At 40.2% G+C, this 12,449-nt stretch overlaps 1 protein-coding gene across 2 annotated transcripts in view; it reads left to right on the top strand.

The window, feature by feature from the left end:
* The first annotated feature begins 265 nt into the window (after positions 1-265).
* The window catches only part of EPS8L1 (EPS8 signaling adaptor L1), a 349,361-nt gene continuing 337,177 nt past the window's right edge, over positions 266-12,449 (top strand). The window contains exons 1-2 of one of the 2 annotated variants that reach the window (XM_073602315.1): positions 266-404; positions 7,053-7,252. The gene's annotated coding sequence lies outside the window, so the exon portion shown is untranslated. The remainder of the gene's footprint in view (positions 405-7,052; positions 7,253-12,449) is intronic. The other variant, XM_073602314.1, reaches the window with a different exon arrangement.

Genomic DNA, 12,449 nt, shown 5'->3' with positions numbered 1-12,449 from the left:
AAAGTTCTTCAACAGAGAGAAGATTGGCAGAGTGGGTGGCAGGACAGATAAGTATAAATTATTTTCCTTACCTATTTTCAACTTTTGAAATCAGTGACAGACTTGCTTTAGGTTATTTTAGGGACCCCACAGTCTGTTTGGACTTGCTCTTTGAAAAAAGTCTCTGTGCTATGTTTGGCTATGTTGCAAACTGCACCTAGTTTCCAAGTGTTCTGGAATGTGGGTGTGTCTCATCTGAGCAATACAGGGAAGGGACTGCACCTGTCACACTTGTAGCTGGGGACTTGAAAGAGCACACACACAGGGAGCTGTCCCAGAAAGTCCTTTTCAGGAGGAATGTCAGTTTATTGCTCTGGGGTTGTGAATTAACCATCCTGGATTTGCCTCACTGCTTCTGTTTAAAGGTGAGCTGTCTGGTTCAATAATGTTATTATTATTATTGCTAGCAGGTTAGAAAAACTGTGCCAAGTGAATGTAAAGCAATATATCTTCACCAGGATCTTATAGGAGCCTTATAAGCTGCTTCATTGACCTTGTACATAGACCGCCAGAAAAGGGTTAATGGTTGATGGGACGGAGTTTTCTTTATTTTTATAAATGGCACAGGTGTACCTGCAAATGCTGGAACACATTGGATGGTCTCTGTTATCGATAAGAAATCAGTTCTTGTAATATTTCTTTTTCTCTGTTTAGACATATTTAGGCTAGGTACTAAAGGACAATCCTATAGCATTTTCTTGACAATTTGTAAGTGGTTAGTAACCTGTCAGAGTATGCCCTCTAACAAACTGACAAACTAGTAAAAAAAAAAAGGAAATGGCAAATTGTATTCTAAATACTCGAAAAACCACGTGATAACAGCTTCCAATTTTTAAATGGAAATGGTTGGGGTTAGCATCAGTGTTAATCAGTGGTTGATAAACATGGAACATTGCAGGAGGGAAATCCTATTGCACTTCAAGATTGTGCAGTGAGAGGTTGGCAACCATTGTTAACTTTAATTGCTTTTTTTTTTAAAACCTTTTTTTTTAATGAATTATTTTACCTCTACCTCAAATGCCTTTTTTTCTGCTCTCCTTATAGACTACGCCTTGAGTCTGGGTTCACACCTTCGACGGATGCGGCTTGCAGCAGGGGTCCGGAGCGTCCCTGTTCTTCCTTCCAGGAACGAATCAGGGACAAATTTTTTCCTGAATTCGGCCCTGGAACGAAGTCAAAGATGCACAGCGTTCCGCAGCCGCAACAGGGATATGTGAACCGGCTCCAGTCACAATCTCCTGTCATGCGAACTGGATGCGGGGAAATCCACATCCAATTCGCATAGGTCTGAACCTCACAATTAATACCAGTCTAAGGGCTCTTTTACACTTGTGTCTCCTAATGAGCATTCTGAGGTGGCTTGATTTCAAAGTGGCATTTGACAGGTACCAGGGAGGCATCATGTTGCATCAGGGGAGATATGATTTTGTCATGACAGTGAAGCAAAGCACCACAGCAATCCTAGATCTAAAGCTAACAATATTTTAAGCAGCAGAAAATAGTGGAATAATTATATTCATAGTATGAGTATGCATATCACCCTTGTTTAGAAATTACCAGTGGGGAAATTACCACATGGGCATTTGTTTATGTTAAGTAATTGGACCCTAGCTATATATATATATATATATATATATATATATATATATATATATATATATATATATATATATTTACAGTATAGTGCATATTTATAATGCATTGAATGTGGCATTCAACAAACATACACTGCAGGTGAATCAATCACTTTAATTCAAAACATGTCAGAAAGATTCACCAAAAGAATGTTTGGTGAATGCAACATTCACTCCTTTATAAATATACCTCTAAGCGTTCCCTCATGACTTACAGTGAAAAGAAGCTAAAACAAGTTATTTTATGGTTTTTGAACTGTAAAGAGTTTACTGCTGATAAAGTTTCTGTGTTAGATCACTTATCTTGAAGGCATGTTTAGAAAAAAAATTGAAAAGATTTGGGCTTTATTTCACAGGAGGATATTAAAAATACTAATATAAACACGGGAGAAGCTGGCAGAAAAATCAAATGTAGAAAAGACTTGTTTTGTCACATAATTACACATGTTTATACACCTTTACAAGCATTAGAAGAGGATGAGTGCAAACCCATTTTACTGGCCTGAATATTCATGTATAATAGTCAGTGGAATTAATTATTGTGCATGCAAGTGCGTAAATGCGTAAATGCATGTGTGTGCGTAAATTATGCCAGTAAGCACCTCTCCGTATGCAGGTTTGGGGTATTTTTTTAAGCCCCTTAAATGCTGCTCTAAAATATAAATTGAAATGTCATAATGTTCATGGACACACTGACTGCATTCAGAGGTATTATAAAAAAAAAAGAAAAAAAAAAAAAACATGCCTTTTTATAGTGGGTTTTTTTTCTGCCCATGTGCATGAGTTCTTAATCATACATCATTTTGTGTTTACTGCTGTGTAATTTGTTTTTATGACTGTAAGTGAAAGAGCAACAGTGATTCAATTAGTTTCAGTGGTCATTGTATACGCCTTGACCTTTAATAATACAACAGTGTTCCTGTGATATGGGGCAATTACCAGCTGATTCATAAAGGAAGCGCCACCCAGGTTGTATTTGTAATTGATAGAAATGATTGGCAAATAGTGACCAGCTTTGATACTCTAATGGGCTGAATATATATACATTGTTTTCATAGAAGAATGAGTAGGTCATTTTGTGTAAACTGTTCAAAGCTTTGATGTTCACCTCTGTGTTGAGGATTTTGTTATATTAACCACTTAATGTCCGCCCTATAGCAGTTTTACTGCTACAGGGTGGCACCTCTGCGCCAGATCACATGTGTATATGTGTGTGTGTATATATATATATATATATATATATATATATATATATATATATATATATATATATATTCCGACTCTTCCGGGTAGGGGGGGGCGTGCATGCGTGCCACTGGCGGCTCACTCCCACTCACAGCGGGAGCCGATCGGCGGGTACCTCGGATTCGATGTCCGCCAGCGCCCGGCGATCATCAGGCAGAGAGACAGAATGTAAAGAAGGCAGATTGTCATTCTGACAGGAGGGAAGGGAAGGAATTTGTGTCCCTGCAAAGGGAATAAATTATAACGACCCCAATGATCAGCTCTAGGGTGATCAAGGAAGGTCTAAACATACCTATGAGTACTGTAACAATTAGCAGATGCCTATGTGAAGCCAAGCTATCAGCAAAAAGCCCCCGCAAAGTCCCATTGTTGAAAAAACGACATGTGCTAAAAAAGGTTACAATTTGTCAAACACATTGACTGGCCTAAAGAGAAATGGTGCAACATTCTGTGGACTGATGAAAGCAAGTTTGTTCTTTTTGGGTCTAGGGGCCACAGACAGGTTGTTAGATGACCCCAAATACTGAATTCAAGCCACAGTACACTGTAAAGACAGTGAAGCATCGTGATATGGGGATGTTTCTCACACTATGGTGTTGGGCCTATTTTATATAATGGATAAGTTTGAATACATCAAAATACTTGAAGAGGTCATGTTGCCGAAGAGAAAATTTTCCTTGAAATGGGTGTTTCAACATGACAACAACCCCAAACACACCAGTAAGCAAGCAGCATCTACACCAGTAAGCAAGCAGCATCTTGGTTCCAGACCAACAAGATTAACGTTATGGAGTAGCTAACCCAATCCCCAGACCTTAATCCTCTTCCACTCCTCCATGACAACATCACGGCGCTGGTGGATGTTAGAGACCTTGCGCTCCTCCTCCTTCCATTTGAGGATGCCCCACAGATGCTCAATAGGGTTTAGTCTGGAGACATGCTTGGCCAGTCCATCACCTTTGCCCTGAGCTTCTTTAGCAAGGCAGTGGTCACCTTGGAGATGTGTTTGGGGTCGTTATCATGTTTAAATACTGCCCTGTGGCCCAGTCTCCGAAGGGAGGGAATCATGCTCTACTTCAGTATGTCAGAGTACATGTTGGCATCTTAATGGTTCCCTCAATGAACTGTAGCTCCCCAGTATCAGCAGCACTCATGCAGCCCCAGACCATGACACTCCCACCACCAAGCTTGACTGTAGACAAGACACACTTGTCTTTGCAATCTTCACCTCACCAAATAAGTTTATCTTGGTCTGATCAGACCACAGGACATGGTTCCAGTAATCCATGTCCTTAATATCTTCAGCAAGCACGGACGGCATAGGAGGGATTGCACCACTGGGAATATTCTGAAACATTGGGAACTCTGTGATGTGTAACTATACAAGTCATGCATATATGCTGTGCTGTATGTACATGAGTTTGCCACTGTTGATTTTTTACGTCATGCCTGATACATGCTTGCACCCCTACAGATGACAATTATCCTCTGAAGATGACCCGGTGAGGGTCGAAACGCATCAGTTTTCCTATTTCCATGATCTTGTTGTCTCTAATATACTGTACTGTACATTGTTCCCAACCACGTGCATTGTCCGCTGTGATTTTTATATTGTACTCCAGTTCGTGTCCTGACTCTAAGGTCAGAACTCATCTGTTTTATACCTTTTTTTTGTATCAATAAAATTAACGTTTTGACTATCTACAGTCTTTTTCATTGGCTGCTTTAAAGCCCCGTTAGGGGGTTTCTCATAGTATTTTTCATCTTCAGCAAGCTGTTTGCAGGCTTTCTTGTGCATCATCTTTAGAAGAGGCTTCCTTCTGGGATGACAGCCATGCAGACCAATTTGATGCAGTGTGCAGCGTATGGTCTAAGCAGTGACATGCTGACCCCCACTCCTTCAACTGCTGCAGCAATGCTGGCAGCACTCATACGTCTATTTCCCAGAGATAACCTTTGGATATGACACTGAGTATGTGCACTCAACTTCCTTGGTTGACCATGGCAAGGCCTGTTCTGAGTGCAACCTGTCCTGTTAAAATGCTGTATGGTCTTGGTCACTGTGCTGCAGCTCAGTTTCGCGGTCTTGGCAATCTTCTTATAGCCTAGGCCATCTTTATGTAGAACAACAATTCTTTTTTTTTCAGATCCTCAGAGAGTTCTTTGCCATGAGGTGCCATGTTGAACTTCCAGTGACCAGTATGAGAGAGTGAGAGCGATAACACCAAATTTAACACACCTACTCCCCATTTACACCTGAGACCTTGTAACACTAACCAGTCACATGACGCAGGGGAGGGAAAATGGCTAACTGGGCCCAATTTAGACATTTTCACTTAGGGGTGTACTCACTTTCGTTGCCAGCGGTTTAGACATTAATGGCTGTGTGTTGAGTTATTTTGAGGGGACAGCAAATTTACACTGTTATACAAGCTGTACACTGACTACTTTACATTGTAGCAAAGTGTAATTTCTTCAGTGTTGTCAAATGATATGAAAATATTTACAAAAATGTGAGGGGTGTACTCACTTTTGTGAGATACTGTATATTTTTATGAGATGTTTTGCAGCACCATATCAAAGACTTATAATTATAGCACTTGTCACTTATTGCTGAATCACTAATGGACATATGACTTATAGGCAAGCCAGTACATCAGGACTGATCAATGTACAAACATACAGCATGTTCCATAGTTTTTAGACTCTCTAACATTTACACAGACTAAATACAGTAATATACACAGATTTTAGGTTATTTCCTACCAAAGTAATGTAGCAGAATACATTTTTGCCTACATTTATGAAGAAAGATTATGTATTTTCAAAATTGTATAACAAAAAACATTTTTTTCTGTCTTTTTATTTAATTTTTGCTTAGCAAAATATAAAGCAAAAACGGTGGTGATTAACTATTTCCAACAGGAAGCTCTATCTGTCTAAAAAAATTATAAAAATGTAGTTTGGGTACAGTGTTGCATGTCTGAGTAATTGCCATTCATAGTGTCACAGTGCTGACAACTGAAAAGTGGCCTGGGCAGGAAGGGGATGAAAGTATTCAGTCTTGAGGTGGTTAACAGACCAAGCTGTCCAAACAGCAGCAGTCAGAGGGTTGGGACAAACAACTTAACACTGACCGTGGTGCTTACAATGGTCAGCATTTATTCATTTCTTTAAAAACTTTTATCCCAAAAGGCAAAAAACTGTTTGCTGTAACTTTATAAAGTGTTGGTTGGAGTAAAGTTTGATTTGTTAGTCAAGTGCATCTAAATATGCTAGTCTAACACTATTCTCCCCCAAGGCTGGCAATACTGCTGTCCAAAGGTGTTGCTACTTCATCCAGATTGTAGGCACTCTAATACAGTGTGTTAATGGCAGGATCATTGGGTGATAAAAAGTGTGAAAAAAGCCAAAAAAAACAAATGCAGCCACAACATCTAAAGCCTCGTACACGCGATCGGATTTTCCGACGGGAATTGTGTGTTGACAGACCATTGGCCTAAAATCCGACCATTTGTACGCTCCATTGGACAATTGTTGTCGGATTTTCCACGGACAAATGTTGGATGGCAGACTTATAAATTTTCCGCGGACAACGGTCTGTTGTCAGATTTTCCGAGCGTGTGTACACAAGTCTGTCAGACAAAAGTCCAAAGTACAAACACGCATGCTCGGAATCAATGCTCACCAAACACAACATTAGCAGAAGGTGCCCAAAGGGTGGCGCTAAAGAGCTGAAAAGCCACGTAGTACATCACTACGTTCGTGTTTGTTGGCTGACAATTGTGTGCCGTTTGTATGCAAACGTTCCTGGCACACGCCCTTCGTGGCACACGCCCTTCGGAGAAAACTCTGACATTTTGTCTGTGGGAAATCCTATCGTGTGTGCGAGGCTTTAGGATTTGTAATACTGCTTTAAGGACTTTCTAATGTGCAAGTTATAATATTCCCTATGTGCAATTTCTTTACTTAACAGTGTTAAAATGTACATAGTTGCATAGTTGGTGAGGTTGGATAAAGATTCAGTCCATCCATTTCAACATGTGTGGATTTGTGTGTATGTCAATACCAATTCCCATATTCCTGTATACTGCATTTATTAAGATGCTCATCTACGTTTTTTTTTTTTTTAAGTATCAACACTTCCCGCTGACACCACTGAATGTGCAAAGGAGTTCCCCATCCTTACCACTCTGACAGTAAGGAACCTCCTGGTCAGTTTAAGATCAAACCGCTTGCCCTTCAAGTTCATTGAGTGGCCATGTGTCTTCTTAAAGTGATTGTAAATTATCACATTGTAAAACAACACATTCAGTTTAAAATAGAAATGAAAGGTAAGTGTATAGATATTTAAAAGAATTATAAATACCTTTTTGCTAGAGAAGGGGGGGGGGGGGAGCAACAAAACACTGAGCTTCCCAGTGAAAGGCTGTGCAGGGGCAGCGTGTCAGGACAAGTCTGATCATTGGAGGAGACAAGGCTGATTTCCCAGCACAGCTAGAGAATTGACCATGGTGTATTCTCCTGCTAAGTGTGGTCAGTTTTTAATAGGAAAGCAGAGGAACAGGCATGAACATCAAGAATTCCACATACAGGAAGCAAAATAAAATACAAGTACGTGGTACAGCAGACACATATCAGGAATATGAAATGTTGGATAACAAACACTTTAACCTCCCTGAAGTTGAATCGTTTTTTCCCTATGCTAGAATCTCCATTGAGGTACTTGTATATTGCTGTCATATCTCCTCTCCGGATGAATAAGTTTAATGCTTGCAGTTGCTCCTCATAACTGAGGTCCTCCAGTCCTCTTATTGGCTTTGTCGCTCTTCTCTGGACTCTCTCCAGTACCAACACATCCTTCCTGATGTATTATACTACAGTTGTCTGACTGTTTTGACTAGGGTTTTTTTTTTGCAGACCACTTCTGAAAAAAGATTTTAGTTTCACATGATTTAACTGTTTATATACTCTGCTTATGGATAAAAGTGATTTTCATAAGTGTGGTTATTGTTGTGGTTTTAATGGAAATTGGAAAACAATGGGAGCTATGTTCTTCTCTTTGTAAAGTCCTATGTATAAAACATCTACAAACAAATTGCTTGATTGTGGAAAGCTCACTATATACATTAGAGCAGCGGTCCTCAACCTTTTTGGCACCAGGGACTGGTTTCATGGCAGCCAATTTTCCCATGGACCGGATGGAAGGGGGGGGGGGCGGTGTTGTTGGTGGAGTATGTTAATACTTTAGTGTGCGTGATATACGTACTTTGTAATTATAGACGTAAATGGGGCAGAAATATTTGCTCAGTGGATATGTAGGCTCCACTACCTAAACAATGGTTGATAAACAGCAATTGTATTTTAGTGCTCACTCGCCTTTTGATTATGCAGATTTATACAGTAAGCTGTCTTACTGAAAGTAATGCACCCCCTGTTCTGCCTTTCCCAGTTGGAAAGCACTTGTGTTGACTATACTGCTCAGAAATAATCATTGGGTTGTGCCTGGTATACACGGTAGTTAGGCGCTCGCTGCACTAACTATGTGCTGTACAGCAATCTCCCTGCTGTGCTACTTTGTTCTGACAGGGGAACTAATTAAAATAATAGAAAAGGTGTGCTTGGCCTCAAAAACAAAAACATGAAGTAAAAAACAGCTGCAATTGAAAAAGTCCTTGAATAGTGAGGAAATGAAAGTAGTGAATAAATAAGATGTGCTGTAAGTTGACTATCACAAAGACTAAACAATGAAATGTCAAATATGTGTCTGCTGACACTAAATTAGTGATATAAAATGTGTTCTACAATTGATGAAACAAAACTTGGAAAAATCCACAATGTAAACAAAACTTGTGAATCCTTTATTGAAAAGACCCTTCTACATAAAAGTCCAGGTAATGGAAACATATGTATCCAGTGGCGGTGCGTCCATTAAGGGCGCATGGGCACTGCCCCCTCTGTCACGCCACCCCCCTATAAGACTAATGGATAGATTCATGCATTGCATGAATCTATCCATGGCTGCCGCTGCCACCCCCTATTCAGGCGTCCGGCCCCTATTAAAGCCATAGGCTTTAATAGGCTTCAAAAAAGGTGGACTTGGAGCGCAGAGCATTGAATATTTGCTTTTCTAACACTGAACTGCCTCTCCGCCAATCAGAAAGCTTGGGTCTAGAAACCCATCACTTGATTGGCTGAAGGCAGAGGCGATCCTATTGACCACCTAGCGTAATGTAAGAAGAGATGCAGGGAAGCATGGAGCTCAGCATGGAGGACCCGCTGCTCGTCCCACAGAGCTCGCCGCCGTCACCCGCTGCCTGACCCACCATCAAGATGGGGTAAGTGCCAGGCAGACAGCAGGCGGGGGTCACAATGGCTGCATATGATGGACACAAGTGGCTGCATATGATGGGGCACAAGTGTCTGCATATGAAGGGGCACAAGTGTCTGCATATGATAGGGAACAAGTGTCTGCTTATGATGGGGCACAAGTGGCTGCATTTGATGGGGCACAGTGGCTGCATTTGATGGGGCACAGTGGCTGCATTTGGTGGGCACAATGGCTGCAATTGATGGCACAGTGGCTGCATCTGATGGGCACAAGTGGCTGCACATGATTGGGCACAGTGGCTGCATTTGATGGGCACAGTGGCTGCAATTGATGGCGCAGTGGCTGTATCTGATGGGCACAAGTGGCAGCATATGATGGGGCACTGTGGCTGCATTTGATGAAGCACAGTGGCTGCATTTGATGGGCATAATGGCTGCATTTGATGGGCATAGTAGCTGCAATTGATGGGCACAGTGGCTGCATTTGATGGGCACAGAGAGGCTGCAATTTATGTTTTTTTTTTTTTTTCAGTATTTTTCAGTTTGTTTGCGCCCCCCCAAAAAATTTTGAGCACCAGCCGCCACCGCATGTATCTAACAAAAAAAATTAAATATGAAAAGTAAACAATGTTTCACAGTTCGTGTGTTGACATAAAAATAAAAAAGTAGAAAAAGAAAAATAGAAGAGAATCCAGCTTCCCACATGCAGTTCCAACCAGATGATCGTGATATAAATCATATAAATTATTTCCACTTAAAAAGAGTATCACCACCGCACTGAGTATATAACTTGAGCCACTTACCAGAAGAAATTATCCCGCCAAGAGATCATATGCATATATGTGAATCCTCCTTTGAAGTCAAATGGTCAGCTGGCACAAAAGACACAGAATCACGCTTGTGTATCACCTTACTCTCCTTACTCTCATTTGTCACATCAGGCAATATGTAAAGCAATGGAAAAGGCTCACAGTGCATTACTGTGTAAAAAAAAACTAATTTACTGAATAATAAAATGCACTTACATCCAAGAAGTGTCTGTGGATGTGTCTTTTTTTTGGAAATAATTGATTTATATCACGATCATCTGGTTGGAACTGCATGTGAGAAGCTGAATTCACTTCTATTTTTCTTTTTCTACTTTTTTTATTTTTATGTGAACACGCGAACTTTGGAACATTGTTTTATTTTAATTTTTTTTTTTGTTGGATATATGTGTTTCCATTACCTGGCCTTTTGTGTAGAAGGGTCTTTTTGATAAAGCATTCACAGGTTTTGTTTACATTGTGGGTTTTTCCAAGTTTTGTTTCATCAATTGTAGAACACATTTTAGATCACTAATTTACTGACAGCGGGACAGCCTACTACACAAAGATCAGTGCCATTTGCAGCAAGCGCTGATTGGATGTACACCCTGTTCCAAATTATTATGCCAATGATATTTTCTCATTTACCTAAATAATTGATGTAAACAGCAGTCAGCATAATTCTCATGTTATCAACTATTAAGAGAGCAATTCAAATTTTATTGAACAAACCTCCTAATGATAACAGTTTTTTTTTCTAAATAAAAAACTTACAATGCACTGTTCCAAATTATTATGCACAGTAAGTTTCAAAACACTTTATAGGTTGTAGAGAACTGAAAATTGTCATTTGTTGTGTTTGCAGCATATTTACTGAAATCAAGAGCTATTTCAATCAAACTTTGAACAACATTTTAACTTTTTAAACATTTTAACAGGTCACGTTACATTTTAACATAGAACCCCTTAATTGAAAGCAGCTTCACAAGTCTTACATCCATTGAACTTGTGAGTTTTTTGGACAGTTTCTGCTTGAATTTGTTTGCAAGATGTCAGAATAGCCTCCCAGAGCTGATGTTTGGATGTAAACTTCCTCCCACCCTCATAGATCTTTTTCTTGAGGATGCTTCAAATGTTCTCAATAGGATTGAGGTCAGGGGAGGATGGAGGCCACACCATGACTTTCTCTCCTTTTATCCCCATAGCAGCCATTGATGCAGAGGTATTCTTTGCAGCATTAGATGGTGCATTGTCATGCATGAAGATGATTTTATTACGGAAAGCATAGTTCTTCCTTCTCTACCAGGAAAGGAAGTGGTCAGTCAGGAACTCCACATACTTTGCAGAGGTCATCTTTACACCTTCGGGGAACCTAAAGGGGCTGACCAGCAATCTACCCATGATTCCGGCCCAAAACATGACTCCACCACCACCTTGCTGTCGTCGCAGCCTTATTGGAACAGGGTGGCCGTCCACCAACCATCCACTACTCCATCCATCTGGACCATCCAGGGTTGCACAGCACTCATCAATGAACAGGACTGTTTGAAAATTAGTCTTCATGTATTTTTCTGCCCAAGGCAGTAGTTTCTGCTTGTGAGCATTGGTTAGTGGTGGCCGAATGAAAGGTTTATGCACATTTGCAAGACTCTGGAGGACTCTACACCTTGATGTCCGTGGGACTCCAGAGGCACCAGCAGCTTCAAATATCTGTTTGCTGCTATGTAGTGGTGTTTTAGCAGCTGCTCTCTTGATCCGATGCATAGATCTTGCAGAAATCTTCCTCAATGTGCCTTTAGCTGCACGAAACCCGTCAAACTCTGAATCGGCCACAAATCTCTTAATAGTGTGATGATCATGGTTAAGTTTTCTTGAAATGTCTAATGTTTTCATACCTCGTCCAAGGCATTGAACTATTTCACTCTTTTCGGCAGCAGAGAGATCCTTTTTCTTCCCCACATCGGACAGTATAACTAAAATTTAATTATTGTAGGCTGATACATTAGATAATTTCACTTTTTTCTTAACCCATATGGTATTGTCAACATTGTGTTCCCCCTTTTCTAATCTACCAGTCTCTCATTGTACATACCCAGAGCTCATGTTTTAACTTCTGTGTTAGTATTGTTCAAATTTTTTTTTGATAATAAAAATTACCTATATATTTTTACAAATTTTTGTTGACTCATAATTGCTGCTAAAAAACCCCACGGGGAATGTTTCCTTTTTTACAATAATTTGTTATTCAGGGTGTGCAGCCTCTCAGACTCCGCATATGTTTCATACCATGTTATAGTTTTTTCTTCCCCATATTGCTTGAAAATGGTGCTCTGCTTAATAATGTGGAACATCCTCCTTTAGTAGTTTTTCCTTTTAATTGGGCTCACCTGGCAAT

Source organism: Aquarana catesbeiana, linkage group LG10, assembly GCF_042186555.1.
Source record: "Aquarana catesbeiana isolate 2022-GZ linkage group LG10, ASM4218655v1, whole genome shotgun sequence".
In the NCBI taxonomy this organism is placed as follows: Eukaryota; Metazoa; Chordata; class Amphibia; order Anura; family Ranidae; genus Aquarana; species Aquarana catesbeiana.
Note: the sequence above shows the minus strand (reverse complement) of the source record. Positions and strands in the feature narration are given on the sequence as shown.